The 27,455-nt window shown below is 30.5% G+C and overlaps 1 protein-coding gene across 8 annotated transcripts in view; it reads right to left on the bottom strand.

The window, feature by feature from the left end:
- Window positions 1-27,455, bottom strand: part of pHCl-1 (pH-sensitive chloride channel 1) — a 269,845-nt gene that overhangs the window by 135,416 nt on the left and 106,974 nt on the right. For 4 of the 8 annotated variants that reach the window (XM_085952330.1, XM_085952305.1, XM_085952355.1 and 1 more), the window contains exon 2: window positions 27,248-27,302. The gene's annotated coding sequence lies outside the window, so the exon portion shown is untranslated. Of the gene's footprint in view, window positions 1-27,243; window positions 27,303-27,455 lie in introns of all 8 variants that reach the window. The other 4 variants (XM_085952363.1, XM_085952313.1, XM_085952346.1 and 1 more) reach the window with 1 other exon arrangement.

Here is a 27,455-nt window from a genome sequence, read left to right as displayed (position 1 = left end):
TTTGTATTTTATATTAATATATCTGATTTAATAAATCGTTCGATCTACTCTATATCAAAATAATCAACTCATTCAGTGGTACCCAAGAGGTACAAAACGTCCGAAAAGTAGACCTAGATGCCGCTGGATCGATGAAATTATTAAGTTCTGCGGAAGTACGTGGCAATGCAATGCATAAGTTAGCTTCGAGAGGCCTTCATCCAGCAGTGGATAAATTCAGGTTGATTATGATGATGATGATATCTGCTTTGATATAGCTATATGTGAGATGTGTGAAATGTAAAATTAAAGTCATATTTAAGTATACACTATTAAAAAAAATAGGTAAGTATTCAATGCTTAATTCGGCAATATCTTCACGTATAGTCAGTATGTATTTAACTAATTGGATGAATCTGAAGTTCTCTTCAAATAAACCTTCAATGCAGTCACTTGTAGCAAATATAATCAGTAGACGAGAGTTCATTTTTTGCCTAAATTTCATATATTGAGACCTCATCTCTATAGAAGAATGTTTTTGTACAACATATTATTTAGTAATATACGAAATTATACCGTCAAAATATATAAACGACTAGAAGATATAATAATATTATAATTGTCAAATCGAAGGATTAAACAGCTCAACGATGATTATATGTAAAATGAAGAAAATTCAACGGTGTTTAGATTTACGATTCGATTAATGGATTAATTGCGCTCGTGACAATGGAAATTATCCTTTCGAATCAAGACAAACCGAAGCGATCAATTTTATTGTTTTAGTTTCCGGTTGTGAAACGTTAACACCTCAAAGTATTGGGTAATTTGCTTAACAACGTCGGTATTATGGTACAATTGATTACATACATGGCGCTGTAGCAAATAGTGTGTATATGCGCACTAATCTAAATCAATCGTTAAGCAAAATACTTAATAACCAAAGATATTACACTAAACTTTGGCCGTTAGTAGAGTTTCATACAGAGTATTATAAAATTAAATAATTACAAAAATCAATATGTGAGCGTTTATTCACAATAATCAATAGGTAACAACAATTTATTTAGTAAAAAAAAACAACTGTTTAATATCGTAAGTCGTGAGTTTGTACGTGTCGCAAAATTTGTACGTATGCAGTTCGCCGTATTACACTTCACCGTAAAATGTTGTATCGGAAATATATGGTCTTATATTTAAGACGGTCCAACCTCTTTGGGTCTTATAGTACTGAGATAAAATTCATGTCTAAATTAAACACGGTTCTTGTCGGTTTACAGGAAGCTAGTGGCAAACAAATTTTGAAAATAGCCGATATATATATTTGATATTTTGTTGTGGCCGCTCAAAAAAAAAATTAAATACCTAAAAATCTTAAGCCTAGTTATAATATGTCTATGTGTTCCTTCGATATTTTCTATAATAATTATATGTATCATTAATAATGTTTCCATGAACTAACTGATCCAATTCGTTATTTTTTTATTTGTGTCATAGAATTGAATTTTATTTTTCAATATCATAAGGTATTCTTAAATAACCAAATTGTCAAAAACAATAATTGATTAATTTCATACTACTCGTATTTTGAGTACAGTATCTGAATCCATTTTTTTCATTAGCTTTACAATGTAATATTTTGGCTGGTAGGTTTCTTAACATATTGTTGTAGGTACGACGAATGGATGTTAGCCACTCGCTCAACCTATTACTTTCATGGTCTGGGTCCAAATACATATTAAAAATAGCATAGTTACCAGCCCCGGGATTTGACCCCAATGCCCACGACATATTGTCGACACTTGGTCAATTTTACTTTATTATTGTCTATTGCAGTACTAATTATTAATATGCCAACTATTTTCGGGATCTCATTGTTTTGTTGGTAGAAATATTAAATTGAATTCATAATGATAATTCATAAATTTAAAATAGGTTATCAGAGACAGTCCAATTTTGCCTCGAAGCGTAAAACAAAGCCAAAGAAACCCTTTTTATAGAAAACAGTTTTTCATTGTTTAACCAACGTCCGGGGTGCCAGCATTGAAAATTGATCAATAAATAACATAAAGGGCCCGGAATCTATGGCTGTGCTTTATATTATAGCACGTGTGTTCAACCTTTTTATACTAAAGAGCTGTCTTTCATTTTAAATTTGTATCACGATCTTCTATCCATGGTTACCTCTTAGGAAGAGCATGTAGACACCACGCGACGTCTCCAAGAATACCTGTCGCTTGTCAGTATTTTAGTGACTTATTAGGTCATACCATTATGCTGTAATATCGCCATGTACCGTGTATTCCAGGACGCCATCATCACTGTAAAGCAGGTCCATCTGAATTCAAACGTTGAGCAGGTAATATTTTATTTTAACCGAATCTATGAGTCCCATATATTCCGCATTGCCTTAAATATTTCTGAAGACAATCACGTTGGAATAACGAGCTTTCCTGTAGACGTGCCGTTATCTGTGATATACACCTCAAGGTAACTATTTGAATCTGTTTACTCTCTTGATGTTCTATTTATCATTAGTCCAAGGGAAATCTGGCTACTACTTTATATATATTTAATTGCACTATCAGATCCATTATATTATTCCATTTGCTACCATGTAGTTTTAAAAAATCTAATTCACTGATTACAAAAAAAATCTTGGCATTACGTTTGATAGTAAAGTTAACGTTTAGTGGCTAAATGATTACCATATATAAAAAAGGCTCTACAGATGTTGGAATTCGTATTTTCGTATACTATTCGGATGTTACGGTATTAAAAAGTCTTTATAAATCATCAGTCTGAAGTAAACTCAAGAATACGGCAAACGCTACGGCTACGCATCAGTTGAAGTACGGTTTTATGGTGAAGATGATTTAAAAGAAATATTCGAGACCCATTTACTTGAGGCTATACTTATGGATACTATCTGTGACTATATCCGACTGACTTTGTCCTATGCACCGGCTACACAGCAGCAACTTTCCTGCGCGGTATAGTTTGTGCAAAATATACGGAACACTTTTACAGTGCTTTTCGGTTTGCGCAAGCTACAGTTTTCCCGTCCATACACACGGGCTTCCCGATACAAACCAGTTTACGCCTGTAAGCTTGTGGTAAAGCATGGTCGTCTAGCCGGCGCTTTCGGTAAGTTTACAATATAATGTAATCTAAACGCTAAACGCTAAAACATAATATTATCCATATTATATATATTTTCCGACTTATACGAGGTGTAGATGAAAAATTTATCTTTCTTAATACATTGGACGCTAAATACGCATCTAGCGCGTAACGACTAGGTAGCCATTCGATATAATTAGCATGCTATTTAAATGTGGTAATTATCTAGTCAGCAGTCAATGTGCATAAGGTATGTGTGTCCCTGATAACTATCTTAGACATTGGGAGGTATTGTAAGGTACATTACTATCCTGTCTTAACTAATACCGATTGAAATAGCAGTGGCAATATTCAACCAACTTACGTGACAATGAGTTCAGGTAGACATTCATTCGGACTCATTCGACGTCCTTCCACATACTTTTTAAGTTGTTTCTGTCTACTCTTGTTTTTGTCGTGTCGTGTTTTTGTAAAACTATTGTTAATGCTGTTACACGTTTTTTTTCGTCTTGTGAATGTTTTGAATTTATAATTAGTTCAATATAATATGTAAAATAAATAATAAATTGATACCGAAGCTTTTATTTCAGTCTCGTAGGCTTTAAGCACTTCTTGGATAAGACTGTATAACCGATTAAGTATATTAAACTTTTTCTGTTATTGATACCCGAAAATATTCCCAAAACCTCTCTGCTACGATTCTGCGATTTTCTTGCAACGTGAAAACATTATACGTTTTTCAGTATATTGCTAGGCATATTTCAATACTTGTTTTCTATTTACTAGAGTGTAGCTAATTACAGTCATTACATAAAACGTACTAAACAATAGAAAAACTGTTAGTTTCTGTAAGCTCCATTATTATTGGAAATTAGTTGGCAACGCGCGTAATGTAAATTATAAATAATATATTGAAATTATTGCCAGCCAAATAAATGTGACTGCGAATATGCCAGAAAAAAAGAATATTTTTAAATAAATATCTTGGCATATGATATCTAGAAATGTAGATTATCTTTTAAAAATATGTTAATTACAATATATTAATAATATTATATAATAACAGAAGATTCACGCGTAATAGGTACTTGGCAACGTGTTTGTGAGAACCGTCACACATTGTAATGTAAAAAAAGAATATATTTTTATATTTTAATTGATAGCTATGTCGGATTTATTTATTTTAATTCATTCAATTCATTCATAACATGACATTTAATTTATGTCTAAACGTGCTATGTTGTCAGTCTATCTTATAAAACTTGTAAATCCCACTTTGTCTAAAAAGTGATATTTTTATGGAATACGCTTTTACATATTATCGAAATATAATAAATTAGAAGGTGGTAGTGCCACCTGTCAAACTTATTGTCAATGCGACCAATATTACTACGTACTTAACAACACTACTATTTTTAATAATATTATAAGTGAAGCATTATATAGTAATAATATTCATACTTCAAGAATACTTACGTTAATTTGAATAGATTGGTAATTATCTATTTTGGTAAAATGTGTATTTTATGTGAGCTTCAATATTTTTTTTTTTACACATAAATTCGAAACTTTTATACAATAACGTGAATGTGTTGAGAGGGCATGAGAGGGATGCAACGTGGGTATTGTTTATATTAGATCGCGCAACAAAGACGTAAACTCTTTCGCGTGAAAATGTACGTGCGTCAGATGGAGACAGCTTATGCATTACAGACAGACAGATAAATAAGGACAAAAAACGTGAGGACGTAAAACTATAATATCTAAGTTTCACAACCCGTCTATTTAGTTATGTCAAAAATAATCGGTCATAGAGAACTTTTTTATTTGTTTAAAAACACTAAATTAAAAGGAAAAGTAAACGGTTTCTCCTGTCTTCTGATTTTTTTGTTTTGATTTCACAACGAATCTTATAATATACAACAATGATTTCTTACTTTAATATGTAGCACAAAAGTGTACATTCAAGAACAAATCTCTAAAAGAAAACTTTTGTAAAAATCTCTTAAAAATTATTCACATTTATTTGAAAGTTTAAAGCAATTCTTAATACTTATATTTAAAGCGTTTAAGTATATGTAAAAGGGATTATAATATTTTTTAATGATAAAAAAGCTACAATAAAGTTAATAATATAATGAGAAAAATAGTTATAAATTAATTATATGTGAATTATTTTTATCTACTGAGAAATATCAGGGTAGGTACTATTGTATTTCATAACAATTTCTAATACAAAACCGCGAGACATTGAAATATAAAAAAATAAAAATATAAAAGAACTAAATTAATTTAGTTTTACGCGTCGGGTTTCTTATGTAAACTTTTGCTTGTTTAAGGAATGGCTCCGCGATCGACCGGTTGACCACCCGTGAGTTTATATTACCAGCGAGGCGAGATCCGACTCGAGTTGGGAAGCTTTCTCTCAGTCGATGACTGGCGAATTTTCGCTGCTTTACTGAACACTCTTACACAGAAAGCTTTGGGATGGAAGCTGCTTTGAAACACTCTACACTACACCGCGCGCGTTGTACTGCAGGCTATTTGTACATGTTAGCGAGAAATAAATCAAAGCTAACGTTTTTTAACATTAACTGCATTCTACTGGAAAAGTTGAGTAGACTCTTCATTCATGTAACAAATGAGTGTTTCTTAAATAGAGATACTTTAAAATAAATTCGACTTGATGGAAAATTACAATAAAAAACTTAAGGAAAAGACCACTTATACACAAAAAATAAGTTAAGTAATGAGCATAACAAATTAAATAGGTTGACTTTATGTTATATTGAAGGTGGCCGCGCGGCATAATGGTTGGACTATAACGCCGTGGGTCCCAGGTTCGAATCCTTGGTCTGGCAAGTACACATATTGTTTTTCAATTTGTGTGTGAGTCAGGGTATGGACCTAATAGGTTAAGCAAGTGGCTGACATCGATTTCTCGTAAATAACAAAATCTGTTAATACAATCCTCCACTTTGTGGAGGCCCATATGATCCTATGAGGATCGGTCATGGTCGAAAAAAAATAGGTGAGATTTTGAGGTATTTCGATAATAAATACCTATATTCAATGAAGAAAACGACATTCTTAAATTTTGATAATTATTTACGTTAAACAAAGAAAAAATAGTTTAAGCCTTAAAGTTGCTTCAATGAACAGTTTTTAATACAACTAAAGGGTGAGTGGATTTAGTAAAGATTCATTAGGTAGGTAGTAATAGTTATAAGTTTATTATTATTATTATTATTATTAAAGTTGTATTTTACTGCCACGATAATTTTAAATTATTTCTAACACATAGATAAGGTTACATTAGATTGTATAGTATTTTACAGTGAATGGCAAACATGATTTTGATTTGAGAGTAGGTAATTGATAACGAAGGCTCAGAGCAACCGTATACTGAGTTTCGAAAACAGATGTTTGCGATGAATACTGGGTGTGCGGGGTGGTATGACTTTAGGAGCAACGAGGAGATAAGAGAACGCACCAAGCAGCCTCTCATCACGCTGAAAGTGAAGAGTCGACGTTGGACCTGGCTCGGCCACGTGCTGCGGATGCCAAAAGAGAACTTCAACCTGGCTTGCCTGTTCTTCAAGCCGACCGGATTTCGGCGTCTTGGAGGGCCGCTAACTACAATCTACAGAGTGTATATGGCTGCTGGTTTGACCTGGAATGAAGCAAGAAGACTGGCGAGCGACAGGGATTCTTGGAGGCGCCGCGTGGTGTCCATATGCTCCAGTTAACGGGCGGATATGGCAAAAGAAGAAGAAGAATTGATAATAAGTACTTTATTTAAGGTCGGATCTCTGACCATACACATTTTTTTCGGTATTAATTTACATATTCAACTCAGGATCCCTCAATGATAACCACACATTTTTACTGAATTGATTGTTAACTATTTAAAACAGGCTTGAAATTACAATATGCTCTCTTGCTCCGAAAAAATAAGCAAGCTTAGGGATACTGCGGGCGTTATATGAAGCGCCTAGTTTCAAAAGCCCCTAAAACGATTTTAAGTAGTTCTGAGAAAAATGAGAAAAACGATTTTATGTAGTTTTGAGAAAAATGAGATTATTAAATCTAAATTATTAAATCTAGATTATTAAATCTAGATTATTAAATTAAATCTGCGAACTTTATGTATTTATTTTTTAATTCGTTACATTCTAAAGAATATCTTAGCTTTCCATTTTAGCGGTATTTGAAAAGCACACCCAACCATTTTAGCGTGTTTTGAAATTTACCATAATTTTTGACTGATACGTACTGACGAATTTTGGCGTTTATTAAAGTTCAATATTTGGCCATCACATAGGTCACAAAAATATACATCTAACTACATATATAACTCAAAAAATTTTAAAAATCGTTTTAGGGGCTTTTGAAACTAGGCGCTTCATATTTTGAATCGGATGTTTGTTTTTGTTAGCATGGTCAAATGACAACTGGTTTTTTCTTAGGTATTATAATGAGACAGTGCTATCGCTGGAAGGCAGCATGTTTTGTTAAAATGGCACGAATTTCAAACAAAAATCGAACTGTAACCACTATCTGGCTCTAAGATTGCGTGCAAAAGTCCGATGGCTCCACGAGGTAAATTGTTCGTTACAATGTTTTGTCAATGAGTTGTTAGCATGATCTGAATCATGATTTTGACTAAAACTATTTTAAGGTTGTCTTCCTTACATATTGAAAAATAAATTTCATGAAGAAATGCGAGAGATAAAATATTTTTGCCATCTTGTTAGCTGCAATTTGGAATCTCAACTGTGGAGATAATAAGAGGTTTTTTCCAGCACTTACGGATTTTCTTGAAGAAAAAAGTAGCAAAAAGAATTTTTATTATAAAATGCAACGTAAAATATTTTAAAAATTCCGTCATGTTGTAAAAAAAAATATAAATTTACCGTGACTAAAATTAATTAACTAACACTGGAAACGATAATATTATTAGAGGTAAATAATAATCTTCTAACCCTCATTAATACGTCCATTTATTACTGCTAGGTAGGTATTATTATTGTTCAGAGATATTTTTCTTCTATTATAATAATATTATGAACGGACAATTAAAACAGTTTATAACTAAAGTAAAATATTAAAAAAAAGCTTTTTTGACTGCATTAAATTTATTATATTATTTTAAATATCACAATTTATTGGATAGAGAATAGAGCGCACAACTAATTCTTTAATTATTTTAACTTATATTGTGTCTATAGATGGATGTATATTTGACGAAATTGTTCGCAGAGTAAAGCTAGGCTGGAGTGCTTTTGGCCACTTGAATAATGTCTTCAAAAGTGACCTTCCACTGTGCCTAAAGCGCAAAGTGCTCAACCAGTGTGTGCTTCCCGTGATCACATATGCGTGTGAAACATGGACCCTAAGTAAAAGAGAGATCCAGAAACTTAGAGTAGCACAACGTGGTATGGAGAGGTGCATGCTGGGCATAACGCGAAAGGACAAAAAGAGGAATGAGTGGATAAGAAAGCAGACAAGGATTTGCGATGTAATAGAGTTTATTAAAAGCCTTAAATGGAGATTGGCTGCACACATAGCTCAAAGAAAAGACAATCGTTGGACAAATCTAGTCATCCAGTGGTATCCAAGAAGTACAAAACGTCCGCAAGGTAGACCTAGAGGCCGCTGGATCGATGTAATGATAAAGTTCTGCGGAAGTACGTGGCAACGCAATGCACAGGACCGAGAGAAGTGGAAGCAGCTTGATGAGGCCTTCATCCAGCAGTGGATAGACTCAGGCTGATGATGATGATATTAAATAAATACATAGTTAAATAATTACGTACAAAATAATGCATTTAAAATTCAAAGTTTTGTAACTGACTGTTTTGTAAGATTATATTTTGTAAACTTTAATAATTTCTATTTTCTACTCTTACAAGTTTACCACGTTATAATTATCCATAAAACAGTTATTATATACCTACAAAAATAAAAATACTGTTATTCATTATACGTTTGTTGCTATTTTTAATTAATTCAACTAATTCATAATAACACTACATTGTAATTATTCGTAACAAAGTAATTAATACATCTAATGTTTTTTTTCGACAGGAATAATTAATTGTGATTCTTTTAAGTTCACGCTATTTCATTTCAAGAAATATATTATGAAATATACCGCTGCTGTTGAAAATTAATGATATTTTAATTAACCTTAAAACTCAATGCAAAGGGTTTAATTCAGTGCCGAATAAAAAGTTTTTTAATCTTTCCCGGCGCTATTATGGAAATAAATTTCGCAGATTTTCGGTTTCCATTCTTATCCCGTTTGAAATAGGTCAGACAGATAAAGAAAACAAGAAACAATAGTAATGAACTTTTTCTCATTATCATGCACGTTATGCCGGCAGACGACAGAGGAAGAAGATGGCCACCGTGCGTCGTCTCTATCCCACTCTCCAGAGCTTTCATACCGGCAAAGCTTTCTGCTTATACCAGAGCTGTTAGAATCGCATTTTTTAAAAGAATCGGTTCTAGTGGGAAATTTTAATGGGTTTTCAGTTAAATCTAACTAATTCCTAGATTTCGGTTTAGATCCCCTAAAAATCTAATATGACATCTAATTAGCTAAATAGCTATATTATGAAAAACTACTTTGATATCAACAGTAAAAATAGGTGTTTTCAAAGTTATTCTTGCCATAAATTGCAGGTATTCAAATATATAGCTACTAGCAATCACGAATTTTGTCCACGTCAATTACGAAATGAAAAAATAGATACATAATATAAACAATGGAGATATTATTTGTTCGATTTATAGTTAAAGGTGCGTTATTTTAGAAAAGTTTAAGTTTAATTTGAAAGTTTATTAAATTGATACCTACTAACAGTGTAGTTTTATAATCTGTGAAAGGTTAATCAATAGCTATATTTGGTTATTATCTATTGGCTCTTGGTAATTATTGAGTTATTATCGAACAAATATAATATAATATAATATACACTATACAGATATTCTAATAATTGTATTATTATTGCATCATATATCAAATATGATAAAATCAACGGTTATTTCTAAATATAAAATAATTAAAAACGGAACCTCTGTTATCCAGATTTTTTAATGGATCCCGGCTAAGGGTTTTCAAGATCCTTCATAAAGGAATCTGATTTAATAAAGCTTCAGTTGTTTGTTTTCTCAAGATGATCATTTAACCTGCAATTCGTAATGTTAATTGAGAACACAATAATTGTGTTCAACCAAATTACCTCGAATATTAATGTATTTCAATTACGTGGGGTGCGTTTAGGTAGACATCGTTTTATCATGTTTTTAAATAGGGTCTACTCAGTTCATTCGGTGTACTTTTTTACTCTTCTTATAACCACGCCTTCTGTTTAAATATGTATATTATAATGAATATTATTAATATGTAATTTTTAATATTTGAAAAAAAATTCAATCGTTCTCGTGTTTTCAAGGTTCGGTTCCGGTTCTATTACCAACTCTGGTTTACACATGCAACGGCTACATATAATAAATTCATAACGTAGACGAGGAATAGATGAATACTGAATCGCGTTGAAATTTCAAAGGACCAGTTCACAGGGTTGCTTTTCCATCACGGGTGTGTTATGAGGCATCTCAGTAAGGCTGCGTCGTATATTCATGTGGCACGGGTCACTAACTACAAATTAATTAATCTTGTTTGGCGCCATTGCGGATTTGACCGCCGACTGATGACCTTTGCCGCTTTCACCTTGGCGCTAAGTAAAATAAAATTTAACCACTGGACTTATAGTTGTGTATCTATTTCTACTCACATTTAGACTAACATCTCGCAATTAATATTATATTAACATCTGCCTTACTAATGTACGTAGCATGTTCAGGATAAAGGGGTTCTCATTAATGAGCCTCCATAAACGCTCTGCTGATACGCATTTCATTAATTTGTAAACGGTTAAATACAAATGAATTTTGCCGACAAATTAATTATAGATATATTGTCACCTTCTAATCATGCTATCATCTGCTACCTGGAATAGATCATCCTCTACTACGTATACCGATATTTCCTTGGATGACAAGTTGACGAATGCTATCCTGTATGTGGCTGAAGCACTGTAGTTTCCTAGTTTTGATACTACACATTTCGTTATCACATGGGCTATTAATGCAAATCCACGTACATGTCTTTAAATCATTATTGTACTATAATTCGTCCTTATGCATATAATGAGTGTGGTACTCACGGGCGACCAAGGAGACGCTCATGAGTATGAGACGCTCATGAGTACCTATGTACTTTTTATTAGAAGTATCTAAAAATTTTTAGATTTACTATATTTTCATTGAGTAGTCAACTTTTATCATTTAAATCCTTTATTTTAAGAATTAAGATTGTGGACTTAAATTACCTGTAATATGATGTACATGCTATAAATATAATTAAAAAATATAGAATTTAGTGTTTGTAGTTGTGTACGTCATCATGGATGTACTTTTTTTACTTCGAGTGACTGGTGGACTGATTGTCATCGCTAAATTTAGATTTTTATCGCTAAATGTCTCTATATCTTAAATCTTGAGAATTATATTCAATATCCTATAACTAACACATATTTTCAAATTCATACACGTCGTAACTAGAATTTTTCATAAATCTTGAAATAATATAAACATTATTTTTTATTTAAATTAAAAAGTTGACAGCCTTTCCTTGACGGAATTTCAAATAGTCAGATAGTTGAATTATAAGCGCTGTTATTACGAATACAAGGAAAGTTAAAGCACTCATACGGAAAGTGAAAGATGTGATTTCGAATCCCACTCGGTTTAATTTATTTTTTAGGAGTTTTCTGTATTTGTCTTGTATTTATTTATATTTTTTCCATTATTATATAAGTAATTCCTATAAATTCTTATGGTGTAAAAAATCTGATAGTAGTAATAGAAACATACAATCTTTTTTTGAGTGGGTGCAGATGTTTTTAAAGTATTTTTTAAATGAAAAATAATTTTCATATTTCATGTTGATCGTTTTTTAATGACAATGGAATACATGATATATATTCTACTACATAGAGGATTTGTATATAATAATTATATTGTAAATCGATCATAAATAATTAGACTTATCGAAACATAATATACATCAACTAACAGTATACAAAATAATATTTCTAGTGATATCCCATTAGTGGAAAACCATATGCTGAACATAATTGTATAAAACTAATACTGATTGTGTAATTATAATAATGCTTGAGTGAATTTCTTGAAAAAAATCTCCTTTATTGAGACTATTTGTTTCAAAGTCGATTACCTCCACCTTTTGATATTTTTCTTGATTATGGTTATCTTAGTACTTTTCCATCATATACTTTTCTTTATCTTCAACTACCTTTTTCACCTCCAATTGTTAATAAAATAGTATTTAACCATAGGTTGATTCTAAAGTCGATTATATTCATCGATCACAATTTTTTTATATATACCTACACGGTTTTTAGGTAATTTTATTTAACTATTCTACTTTTGCAGTCCTAAAATGTGGTTAAAGATTATTGCGATTATATTAAAATGGAGGTATGTGGAAGTAACCGACTTTGAAATTAATAGCCTCTTATAATATATTTTCCTAATTATGAAAGTGAATCTGTGATGAGGTTACTGATTAAAATTAGTTTTACATAATTTCGAATTACAGGGTTTTTTATAGTAAAGTTAAGTTTACACCTGAAAGTTAATATCTGAAAATAAGTGTTTTTATAGAATATAATTCCAAATGACACCAGAACATCAAATAGCTTCAAAATGATCGTCACTAGGCTTCCGCAATTTACACGTTATTTAGAAACTATTTACAATAAAATATATTCAATGTTGCGAAGACGAATAATTTCCTGTTGTATTATCATAATAAAAAAATCCGGAGCCATATAAAGAAATGGCGACTAAAAACTCTATCGTCTGTCTTCCTAGGCAAGAATCACGTAATTTTTTAATTTGGAAGATTTAGGGTGGGCCGGTCGTGACGCAAATATGGAGAAATATCAGCCCAAAAAATTCTAATGACACCTGGAAGGAAGAAGAAAAATTTTAAGGCACTAGTTGAGATGGCTGGACTGAATTAATAGTCATTTTCACACTAGCGGTCAAGATCCGCACAAGATTGTAGAGTTATTCATAATGATTAGTACTAATTGCTTTCAAGTGCTGTAATAAAAAATACTTAAATGGGCTCTTTATTAGTCAAAATTTTCATTTTCATTAGCTTCTACGATGGACACAACATGGATTTTAGTTGCCTCACAAAGATGTTTTTTGGCAGTTTTTTTTTATGAGAAATAGATTTGGATTGGATTCAAAAACACATTAAAAAACTACACGTGAACGAGATCGGCGACTTCTTAAGCGCCATATATATATTATTATGATGCACGTCGCGTACTATCACGTGAAGTCACAGGAAAAAGTGTGTAATGTCGTTTTTTTGTGTTTAAAATGTCGTAGCATATTTTGAATCTTTAAACGAACATTGCCAGTTAGCAAAATCTGCGGAAATTACCATAACAAGACTGAGGTCACCTCAAGCGTACCGCACTGCATCCGACACCCGCATGATTCAATGAATATTTTTTATCATTTTCTACATGCCTACACACTTTCGACTCATGTCAATACCACGTGTTTTTTTTGTTTTTTGCGGTTGGCACTCTGTTTTTTATATAAAAATGTTGTCTATTATCTATGGTCTGCAGGTTGAGTTCTGTTCAAAAAAAAATTATGGATATAATATCGCAAGTAATTTTAACGCACATATAGAAACTATTAAAATTAATTGAAATTAGCATGAATAATAATTCAAAATATTATTACATTGTAGTAGGCACTCTCCACCATTGAATTTACAGAGATGGTGATCGTTCAAAATATTCGGAAAAATGACGAAACCATAGACTAAGTTTGCCGTCGTGACAGCGTGAACCTTAAGGAGACACGTTATCACTTATTATACTCTGGTAAATGAGTCTAAGTAAGACTTGAAAGCCTAAATAGGATGAAATAATGCTATAATACATACAGGAAACAGATACTAGTATTATAAAGTTTGTGTCTAATTGTATCAAATGGACCGATGTCAACTCAAAGCTAGATGAAGCTTCCATATCTAATTCTTGGCCTATTGTCGTTTGTTTTGCCTAAAACATAAAATTGACACTATCTCGGTATTGTTGGGAGTTAACCTCTGTAATTCCAACGGAAAGCTCAAAGCTAAACGATGAAAATGTAATGCTAATCTATTATTGTATATATTATTTACTTTACGACGGCGGTTCCCGTCTGGTGGTTGGGAAATTTGTTTCAAGGGTTCGTGATAAAGTTCTCCGGTGACGTCTTGTTAAATTTACATGAATCCATTATTTTAAAATATTCAATTATAATATGAAAATTTTCGGTCAAAGTTTTAAAATTTTAATATCATTGAACTCTAAAATAGCCTTTTCAAGCAACTGAATTGAATTATAAGCATATCGCCTGTGCTTGAAACTATGGGTGCGGGACTTAATCCCGCATTTGAAAAAAAATACATGTGTTTGAACCAGACCATAGACGTAATAAGTCAAACGAACGGAAAACAACTATTTCTCAAAAAAATGTTTTTAAAATCTGGTCAGAGTAGGTGTGAAAACAGTACCTTCATAACGTTGTCATGTTTTATAAAAATCAAAATATGCATACGAGAATTACTAGAGACGGTATTTTAAAACCGGTATCCCAATATTTTTGAATAATGAAATACCAGTATTAAAAATCCGACAATACCGATATATTCGGTATTGAAAGTTGAAAATGTATTAATAATTAACATAAATGTTTAACAGGACTGCATTTTTTGTCGATTTACGCGATGCCCAGTCTACTTCCGTTGCCCTTCGATTCACTTGGTGAATAGCAATGATACTTGTAGATTTGCGAAATATCTTTGCATTGAAGCTAGTTACATCCTTAATTTTAAATTTATCCTAAAATTTCGCCAGTCGCTAGCGGGTTTTAGAAATTGTCAGATATATTTTTAGATGTAGGTATCTGAAATCGCGGTAAAATACCATTCATTTGTATAATAATTAGCCATTATTTATTGGTAGATACTATTTTTACATATTTCGCAAATACCGGTATTCAATAGGAAATACCGAAATACCGGTATTAGTATTTTTATTTGGTATTGAAATCTCTAAGTAAAGGCAAGATAAATACATATTATAGAGATTAAACACAATTGAAATGTTGGGCTGATGTACAAACGAGTCCATCAATACCGAATTCCGAATTTATAATGATGCACAGGGAAGATGATGCCTTGAATATACGTCTATCATTTGGTCAGGCCAGAGATTTGAAAGGATTAGAATGATAAAAGTCAATTCAAAAATATAACTGGTTATTCACTAGTTTTAATATTACCAAGATGAGTTGAGTAAAGCAGTGTAAAAAAACCATCAAACGGACGAATATTTTGGGGCACGATTCTCGGTGATATGATCATATGAACACATGGTTATATAAAAAAATGTAAATGAATTTGGTTCCAGGTCATGATTCAAGAGTTTGTATAAATAGCTAAATAGCTAATAATCAATCCTCATAAAAAGTACTTTACGACCTCTTATATTATGGCCCAACTTGGAACATAAAAGGTCATTTATGTTTGGTCATTCATTCATTACATAACATGACATATTCCATTCTAAAAGTTTGATACTATTTTCCTTTGTATTGTATTGCATTTAAAAAAAATAATAAAATACGTAGCTCAAGTGAATTTTATTTATTTTAAAATCGAAAATTCATTTTATTAACCTACCCTTTACAATGTTAATACATTCCGTCCATTACGGTGATATCATCTTGGGTTTCTATACGAGTTTGATAATATTACAGTAAGTAAAAGAAAAATTCCTATTTTATGAATATAAATAAGTTTTATAAGGTTTTATAACCATTATTTTCTATTTGTTTTATCCATAAAATTATCAAAAAGGCACCGAAACTGAATTATAATCATAGAAGAATTTCTGTACATTCTTACAGCCTACGAGTTATAATACTATCTTGATCTCACGCCTTATTTTCATATATTTTTCTCAAAATTGAGTATGACCCTGATTCGCATATACTTTTAGATCTATCTCATTTGTTCGTAATGAAATACGATGCTTTATTTGCAAGGTGCATTTATAATTAATGACAGGTAAATGAAATCTGATGAATATATCCATTATGAAAATAATAACATTTTAATTAGATGTAATATTCATGATTCCAGGAATAGTCGAAATATGAAAATTACGAAGTGCAAATTAACTGAAATATTGCAGTTTAATGGGGTGCGTAACCTAATGTGACATTACAGTAACGGGGGTGTTCAACTAAATATGTAATTTATAAGTTAATTTAAACATTATTACGAATCGTTAACACACAAGGCGTGCTTTATATGTATGGAGCTAATGTATTACTAAAAAGGTATATTACTATATCTATACGAGTCGGAGCATAAGATTATCGAGAGTATAACAGTTTTTTTTTTACTGAGGATTAGTTGGATAGACTGGCTTGAGCCATGAAGTCGAGTCCTGGATAAAAATAAATATATTAAAAATAATACAACGACTAATAAAACTATAAAACGTAATGCTGTAAGTAATATAAAATAATTTTAAGAAGACACGTAAAAAACGCAAAGTTAAAGGGTTTGCGTCGAAATCCCGAATGTTAAAATCCCGAATGGCCAAAATTACAAACAGTAATAATTCTCAATAACTACCAACTCGAAAGTAAAGAATACTACTTTTTATAAAAGAAAATGCAATAATAAAAAAATATGTATAAATATATTTTGACAATTAGTAATACCTTAGTTTCCATTTTTCAACAAAAAATTGTTTTTTGTCTCTCCTGTAAAAAATTGCGCAATCTTAACACTTATCTTGAATTCCGCAAATTTTACGAGAGAGACAAAAAACCATTTTTTTGTAGAAAATGGCTTTTTGTCTCTCCTGCACAAATTTGCGCAATCTTAACCCTTATCTTGAATTGCGCAAATTTTGCAGGAAAGACAAAAAAGCATTTTTTTTTTGGAAAAATGGAAACTAAGATATTAATAATTATTGTCAAAAAATATATATATATTTTTTTATTGCATTTTCTTTTATGTAAGGTAATATTTTTTGCTTTCGAGTTGGGGGGTTGTTGAGAATTGTTACTTTTTGTATTTTTTTTTATTTTTCGAGATTTCGGCTATCGGGATTCCGGCCATTCGAGATTTCGGCCATTCGGGATTTCAGCATTCGGGATTTCGGCATTCGGGATTTCGGCTTTCGGGATATAGGCTTTCGGGATTTCGTGCGGCATCCAAAGTTAAGATATAGGGTTTTTAAATATACAAAATGAGGCGATTAGGTACTCATACCAATCAATTAACAATTTTTATTTAGATTTTTTAAAACTCAATTGAGCTTTGGCTATGAATTTTGAATGTTTGTTCCTTGTGTGAGCGCATACAAGCACATATTTTATAGGGAACACTGCTAATGATCCACATCAAGAAAGTTTCACTAAAATAATACACATATTATATTATTAAATATTCGTTTACGTGACACATATTATTATGTAACTTTAAAGGAAATACCAATAAATGGCAAGTGTCTCAACTCAAACGCAACTTAATACAACAGATTATTTAATTTATTTCTATCGAACACGCGTCGTTTGATGACGTTATTTAATATTTCAGTATCTTCAGGCGTATTAGTTGAGTACACGAGTATCTTTAGACTCAATTTGCAATTCTGTATGTAACGTATACTGATATTATTTCGTATATATGCTTAATAATATATGTATATAGGTACAAAATTTATACAATTTTACTGTCAGTGATAGGCACGTCAAAATAGTATAAATAAAGGACTATATGGGTAGAATCAAAAGCAGAAAGCTTATTTTTTATAATACAAATTTATTTTACAATATACTGAAGAATTATAATGCGATATATCTACATACGAAACGGCATATTTCATTGATTTATTCAAGACCGTTTTTTTTAAATATGTGGTCATGGATTGTATTCATAATAATATAAATAAATTTGTTTAAAATACACTACATATTGATATAATATTACCGATAAACAGTGCTTAATTGAAATTTCATATTTGTTTTATTTCTCATTGTTGAGAATCATGATATTCATTAAAGCTAATAATAGCCCTACAAACCACTGCGCCACACCCTGTCTTAATCGGGCGTAACACCGGACCCTACGCTTCGTGCAAAGCATCAGTATTTTTATGAATGTAAAATCTCAGGAACGGTTACCAAAGACTGAGGTCGCCATGCAATAAAGTGTCCTTTGTCTGAAGCATTAGTAATTTTTTCATCAAAACAATTCATAATATTATTCAATACACTCTAGCACCACATTTAAAATCATCACCTCAATATTACAAGTAGATAACTCTGATTTGGTCATTGTTGAGAAAATAAAATTTAAAATTTACTTAATTACATAAATCTATGCTTTAATTATTTTTTAAAACAAAAATGGAAAATTGTGCTTATCTAATTGGGAACAATTTAATAATGTTCAATTTTATGAAAAAATATTGTAGACATATTATTTTATTTAGTTAATGCATTTATGGTTTTAAAGTTGTATAATATTTTGAAACAAAAAATTAACACAGTTCCGATTAACTTTTGACTTACCTAGTTTTATTATTTTTTTGAAAAGGAAATGTAGAATTATATTCAATAGCTATCTCATAAACAGTGAAAATCAAATTATCGAGTTGTAGTATTGAGGTGACGAAATGCATTTATTTTACTCATTTTATTGCCGTAATGACTGGATAAATTTTAATTCAATTCAATAAAATGATAATTCTTCATAATTCGTGAACGATATTGTTCCTTTTACAATGCGATTAACCTCATTTTTTAATCTACTATTCTTGTAAGTAATGCAAAATTTCTGATATATAAAATTATTACTTTTTGTATTTGACCGCTTTGTTTTATAATCATGATTTTTGTTTTCGTTTTTCTCAAGATCAAAAGCTCCACTTTCCACGCCTAAGTATCAAAGTAACAAAAGAGTGTAATCATTTTATATTATACGTACACTTATTATTGTTAAAAATGTCTGAAATAAATGAAAATGGAAGCTTTCTAAAAGACTAGGCCCTGAGTGAAAAAAATGTTCGTGGATAACAACCCTGAGAGACTGAATACACTACAACGCCACATCACTATTCAGGATAGCAGAATGTAATTAAGTGTAAGCTAGATCTATGGCTGACACTGTTCGTAAACAATTATGTATCCAAAAAGAGAGTTAAATCATATTTTTTTCGATTCGGTATATAGGTACAAGTAATGGTTGAAAGCTTAATTTTTACATTGTTTCGAAAAAAAAAGTAGTAGGTACTTATATCATTAGCCTGAATCTATCCACTGCTAGATGAAGGCCTCTCCAAGCTGATTCAACGTCGCTCGGTCCTGTGCGTTTCGTTTCTACGTACTTAACCATTTCGTCGATCCAGCGGTCTCTCAAGGATTTTTTGTACCTCTTGGGTACCACTGGGTGACTAGTTTTGTCCAGTGATTGTCTCTTACTCTATTATATCATATATAGGATAAAATAAGTAGCACATAATACACGATTTTAGATTGTTTTATCAAAAAGCATCCATTTCGAAAATTTATTCTTGAACGATCATAATATAGAAGTACAAACTAATTTAGGTATCCATTTGAAAAAAAATCATGTTAATAGTAACACTTGGCTGGGTTTACCCTTTATCAGGAAATAAATGAAATATTCACTACACAAATTATTATACAATGAATATTAATCACGAATATATTACCCGTTAAGAAGCTTTTGAAAATGTAAATAAAAAAAATAACAATTACTTAATGACTAAACAAAACGTCGTTAGCATTTTTCAAATGATATTAGCCTACCGTGAGAATAAACAGACTTCTGAAGGCTTTTAAGCTCCAGTGGCTTGATAATTTGCTAACAAGGCTTTTGTATACCTATATATTATATTGTAAGGCGGTAATAATGCAAAATTATACATTATATTTACACCTTCAATGTTATCATCTCTACCCTTAATCCCAACTGAAGTATTTAGTTCACTGAGCAAAGTGCACACAGAATAATTAAAAAAAGAAAACTTCACACAGATATATTACCATAAAATGTATTATTAATAAGATGTTAACGTCATAAGAAAGTACTTATTATGATATATAAGATAATTATATTATATGTAAAGACAAGTAACGGTTTCAATGTATTTTTTCGTACTTGTGTCCTCCTCTTCCTTTCTTCAAGTTTCGTGTACATTGTAATTTGAAATTGGCCTATTTTACAAGCATAAAACACTGAGAAAATTAGAATAAAATTGCACGAATGATGATAACCTAACTAAAACAGAAATTCAACGAATCGCCGACATTCAGGCAAAAGTCACTATCAGCGCAAACAGAGTTTTGCGAGATCACTATTTAGAAGTTAAAATGCGTATTAAAAATTAACAACGTTGTAAATTAATATTTAATTATAATTTTATGGTAATGCATGATATCATGACATCAGGCTCACCAGGCACCAATAGCGAGGGCTGTGCGGCTGGTCAATGCATTCACTACAGTGATCTTGACATTTTTAGCGATAAAATATGTATCTTGTTTTTAAAATTATATTTTATTATTTAATTTGTATTTTTCTTGAATTATTTCGTTACTGTTCGGTTATCAGGAATACAGCGGAAAATACATTTTGAAAATAGCCGATAAACTGGATTATTTGTTAGGTTAACCTAACCAAACCTAACCTAATCTAAACTAACCCAAACTAATAAATAATACAGTATATCGGGTATTTTCAAAATGTGTTTTCCGCTGTATTCCGGATAACCGAACAGTACCATTATTTCTTTTGATAAAAAAATATTTTTTGCTTTTTTTTTTCTCTAAAAAGTTGATTTAGTTGTATTTTTTATTCTAAATGTCATATTGTGAACGTCTTGAATTAATAAATTGTTATGTGCTAAATGTGTCTTTTTTTAATAAATAACTGCATGGTTAACAATGATTGTAATATAATATTAAACTATAATAATAATAACTAATAAATATTATGTATTTCAAGTAAAACAGAATGTTGAGTAAGACAGAAATGTGGGTTAGAGATTTTTGATTAATCACTAATGTTATAACTTCAAAAGGACAAAAGTAAAAATAGCACTTTAAGTTAGCTGGTTTAAATTAATTATATTGTTTAAGCTAAATAAATTGTGAGTGACACGTGCTTGCTAATAAAATATAAGTATAAGTTTATTTAAAAAGAAACTTATTTTTTTTGTAATGGCGTATAATGCCTCAAACCCATTTAGAAGGACATTGTAATGTATTATATAGTAGTAAAAAAGTAATTACTACCCATGGTGCATTTAATGTCAATCTATTTTCATTTAAATTGAAGCCACGCCCTAGCTACCGATGTGCTGGGCAATCTAGATTCAGAGCACATTTATTTTATAAAATAAATTTTCCTCTTATGTTCTCAGAAAGGGAGATTTTTTAGGTCAATGCAGAGCAGAGAAATCTGGTCCAATTAGGCAGTCAGAATTGGCTTCAACGCCAAAAAAAATTTAATCCTTCAAAGAGTTTGCGTTTGCTTTAGAGGGAAATATTTTCCTTCCATGTCCTTATCATTTTTTTGTGTCTTTCTTCATCCATAAACAAAGTATCAAGTGAAGACAATAACTCAAAAAAAGCTTAAATTTATAACCTAAATAACTATTTTTTGTTTTATTTATATTGAAGTTATAACATCACCGCTTAGAGCAGTGGTTTCCAAACTTCATGTTACTACTTAAAAAAAATCTAATCTTGGCTCCTTCCCCCCTTTATTTCATTAAATAACACAAACACATTTTAAATATAATCATATATCAAAAATTATCATTTAAGTACGAGTATATCAATCATCATTTAGGTATTACATCAAATTGCAACGGACAACCAAATATTTAAAATATTTAACAGCCTCGAAACAAAGCAGTTTACTATTAGTAAAATAACGTGAAAAGTGCATTAGCAAACTAACCAAGAACTCAGTAAATAGATTTTTGTTTGCTTCAATGTATCTGGCGCACAAATTATTTAAAAGTGGCAACATGGCGAACTTATTTTTTTAGTAATTTTGATTTCCTTCACTTTGTCTTTTTTAATCAGTGAATGCATTAGTGGTCCTTGCATTGATTTATTCACTCTTTTTTTTTAAATTTCAACCAAATAGACAAGACAACAACAAAATTATCATTCCTAAACAAATTTGCATCAAATTTCAGCATTATGATTTAACCCTTTTATTTCATTTTTCACGAGAATTTCATATTTGCGCAAAGCCGGCGCGCTTCACAATATACCGTCTATAGAAGTGAGGTATTATAAAATTTGTCTCCATATTTTCAGACAGGTTTGCAAACAACCTTTTATCGGACTGTTTTATGTAATTTATATCTAGCGGCCGTTTTATAAAATAAGCATTTGCAAACTGCAAACCTGTGGCTACATTAATTCTGTGAAACTTCTCGCGCCTCCCTTCGCAACACTCCGCGTCTCCCAGTTTGGAAATCGCTGGACTAGAGGTACGTGTTTATTTAATATTCCGTGATTTTAACTCCTGCCAAAATTGCCGAAATCGGGTTTCCGGCGTTGACATAGAGAATTTTTCATGCCCTATTGCTCGGTAGGCAATCTGTATTTAGTGCTTACAGCGCTGAAAAAATAACACGCCGTAAATAATTGCAGCTAATTCGATGGCCTATTTTATTGCCAGTAGTGGCAACTATTTCCAGCAACAAAAATCGATTACCGACCAATACTGGGGATATTAGGTACCTACCGCATATAATAAAAAATAATTGAAGCTACTAATAGTTTAATGTTGCCATTAGCCTGACCTAGCCTCAGATCTTTATTTATCTTTTCAAAACTTAATCTATATGTGAAAATACTTCAAGGTGAAATATTATTATACTAAGAAAATATAAAGAATAGTTAGAAAAGTTTGTTTTGACGCATTATATGTTATGTATTTGGGATTTATTTAATATTTACGTATGTATGTTTATTGATTGCCATCAATGAAAATAATTAATAATTGTTACCAGTTAAAAGAACAATATTTATACACTATAAAACTAGCGTTTAAAATGTTAATAAAAAGCGAAAATCGACATGCCATATTATAACGAATGATAATTTATTTCTATAGAATTGAATAAAATTCTTCTTTAAAATTAATCTGAAGTAAGATACCTATTATTCATTCCTTATTTGAAAATCAGAAATCGTTTTTTACGTTATCCGTCAAGTTTAACTGTCGGCCAAGTATGTATGTAGTTATTGTCACGAGTAATTTTTATAATTTTATTATACAAGTAATTATGAATAATTATTATTGCACAAATATTTTTTATCTCTAATTGCATATTTTCCCAAAAATATACATATAAATAGCATGTCCCTACGACATACTCGTACAATATATATCTAAAATTATTATTTGCCCATTTATCGAAATTGTGCCAAAACATAATATACGCCGAATAGTATGATATAAGTGTAAGTCATTTATTATATTGTTATATTATATATTAAAATATATATTTATTTTGTGTTGATTGATCTATTTGTCTATCTGTAACGAATGTGAAAAAATATATGTAAAGGTGTAGGAAAGAGTAAGACAGAGAAAAGACTATTAAAATGAGTAAGGTGTGAGAAAACATACACACAAAGGCAAATTCTAAATTTCGAGTCGTTTATTTTAATCTCTCATAATATTTTGATAGACGATTTTAGTGTAGTACCTACTAGCATTTCACCATATGCATTAATATTGATAGGTGGCACTCCCAGTCGGTAGTTTTTTACCACGTTTTTATTAGCTCGTATTCTTGTTTGTTCGGTACAGATTTTTTCTTGTGTGTCCAGTACAATTTTTTTCTTGTTTGTCCAAGATTTGTATTGGACGATTGAAGATTTTTAACTAACTTTCCGACTAGCTAGACATTTGAATCTTTTAGAATATATCAGAACACGACGACAATGCATTCTTTGAATACTTTTGGCCATCTTTAAGCAGAATTGAATTCATTTTCAGTTAATTCTGTTTTGTATGATTCGGAAAAAAATCGTTAAAAGGAAAACACTATTATTGGTTGATAATGGGGTCTTAACAACTAAATTATTTATATATACGTGCGTTACTATGGAAGTCAATATGAAATGTCAAAATAACATTTCAGTATTCTATATTTATTCAGTATTTCTATCAAGTACAAAAAAAAGTATTTATTTATACATAAAATTGTCAAGTTTATATGATTCAACAAAAAATTTAAAAATGTGGTTTATAAAAAGTTCTTTTTATCTTGTAATTATTCTGTATTAGAATATTATGTAAGTATGTATAATATCCATATTTTTACTATTTTCTCACACATTAATTTTGTGTTAGTAATACTAAGTATTACGAACTTATAAAATCGTTCAGAAAGTAATAATAATTGTTATAATATCGATAACTCAAATAAACTTCTATCAAAGCCCCTATCACAATGATTTAGCGAGCTGAAAAACATGGCACGTACCGAGAGAGTTATCGCGTTTCCTTACGAATATTTCACTAAATGGTCAAATAAAAACTATTACGTAACTTATATATTACTATTGCTAATTATTGTCTGTCACATTACTTTTTTTTCTACAAACAAATTATATAATACATGTATGTTGCAATACAATAATTTACCGTATTTTATTATATATTTAATTTGTAGTACCCACTTGACAGTGGCGTACGGTCCATAGATGCTGTAGATGCACTGCACCCCCAGAAATATTTTATTACGTGCTAATAGTTTTGCGTATTTATTCTGCAGTTTTGTTTTTTTAAAGATTAAGACTATATTACGAAAATATTATAACATCGTTATTCCGTAACAGCACACACTATATTGCTTAATCAGCTGTCAAGATTCAAGTTGTTATAAATAATTAGATAACAATGTAGCAATTTGCATGTAACGGTGTACGATTTTTTTCAACAGCATTCCTATAAATGGAAATAACTGCACGCCACTGCTTCTTGATGTTCATTACATATTTATATTATTTTGGTGAATACAAAATGATATATACTTAAGTATAATTAACTATTTTTCTAATTCAACTAATAATTTACAAGATTTAAGAATGTACCACTCTTTATATAATAATCTTGTGAATACTTTATTAAATTATTAGCAAGTACAAGTACGTTAGGACTAAAATTTGGAGAGATTCCTGATGCTGGCTAGTAATCAAAGTAAGCATCTAGTATTAGTACTTTGATTTAAACTACAAAAAGGCGCTTCAGTTACTCAATTTTTGAAGCACATTGGCAGGAATCTGATGGATGCAGTTTCAAACCCCACCCGGCATCATGTTTTTTTAGAGATTTTTTTCTAATAGGTATGATATTTCTGAATCGTTTCCGAATTATAATGTACTTATTTCGAAGTTTTATTTTTTAATTACTTGATATTCCGCATTTATATGGTATTCATAATACTTAAAAATGGTGTCATGATTGAACGAGATAATAATATATTAATTACATATCTACATTACTGTTAAAAATAATTATTTTTTATTGATAATAGGTCATTTATAGTCATATTATATATATCCAAACACTTTTAAAAAGCTTTTATATATTAAATTAATACGAAAACTCCATGACAATATTTCATTATACGCGAAAAAGAGGCGTGTTGTGTTTTTACGATGCGGTAAGTTGCCATATAAAACAGAGAATGCAATATGTGATTGCAATCAAGCCAGAGATAAAAGGATTGGATCATTGCGAAGTCAAGACGTTATGGTTAGGATTATTTGGGTTATGAGATATAACACATATCACTCTATCAAATCCCCACTAGACATAATAATACACAAGACCTTTTCAATAATATTGTCGTATTTGGGAAAACGATGATAATTCTAAATGTATCTTTTATATTATTATAATTTTGCGTGTATTTGTATTATAACAATATAATATTTTAATGTATGTTAGAGCTCCATTACAATGGTTTTGAAATGTTTATATTAATTCCGTAACTTTCATTTTGACATTGACATATTTTCAATGTCAATGTATAATTATATTTTATCATTAAATATATGTTGCTATTTGAATACACACCATTTTGTAATATCCAGTTTAATGGATATTAAAAATACATATTTTTACTTATTTTCTACAATCATTTTGGCTTCTTTTCACTTATCAATTTGGATTTGGCTATTATTGATTTCTATGTATTTACAGCTAACGAATATTCTTAATGAATTATTTTGATGTTGTGGGCAATCCCTAAATATCAGACATCTAACATAATCTATTTATTTGAAATAAACTGATCAATACGTCTGCATTTTAAAGAAAAATGTAGATATATATATTATATATACAGTCATAGCGACTTAAATATTTATAAAATGGTGAAATAGCTCCATTAGGAGGTGATGATATTTTAAATTATTTTATAATTAAACACATTACTTGATATATATATGTATACATGACGATTTAACCTAACACAACCTTTCCAAATATTAGAGACACCTTCATACTAATGCACGTAAATAATAATAAGAAGGATTTTATTTAAATTACTATAACTGTCATATACATATTTTTGCTAACCATAATCGATCTAAAGAGATCATAATATGGGTCTCCATAGAGAGGGGCGTGTATTGATTTTTGTTGTTACGTGAAGTAAATGTTTATCGCTTACTCAATCAATTAGGTTCATATTCTGAATCCAAACACACTTAGAAAAACAACATGTGATATTTTGCCAGACCAGGAATTCGAACTCGGGACCCACGACATATTACCGCTCGGTCATCTTGGACGTTACACATACTAAAACTAAACGAAAACAGTTCAATACAAGACCGTTAGTAAAGACAAACAATTTATAGAATAGTATAACTTACTCACAACTTTCATATCGGTTGAGAATATCCTGACGAACTGACGAAACTGGTTCAGATATCTATTAAAAAAAGGAAAATATGCATTATATTAATATACTGCTACATATATATTTTAATTGATAAAATATCTTTCCATGAACGGACAGTAAAGTTAACACTATGCTACATTACTCAACGTGAGGTGTAGTAATTAATATAATAATATGGTTACC

Source organism: Rhyacophila brunnea, unplaced genomic scaffold (assembly GCF_057557595.1).
Source record: "Rhyacophila brunnea isolate RB1 unplaced genomic scaffold, BYU_Rbru_1.0 scaffold_10, whole genome shotgun sequence".
Classification (NCBI taxonomy): Eukaryota; Metazoa; Arthropoda; class Insecta; order Trichoptera; family Rhyacophilidae; genus Rhyacophila; species Rhyacophila brunnea.
This window is presented reverse-complemented; position numbering and strand designations above follow the sequence as displayed.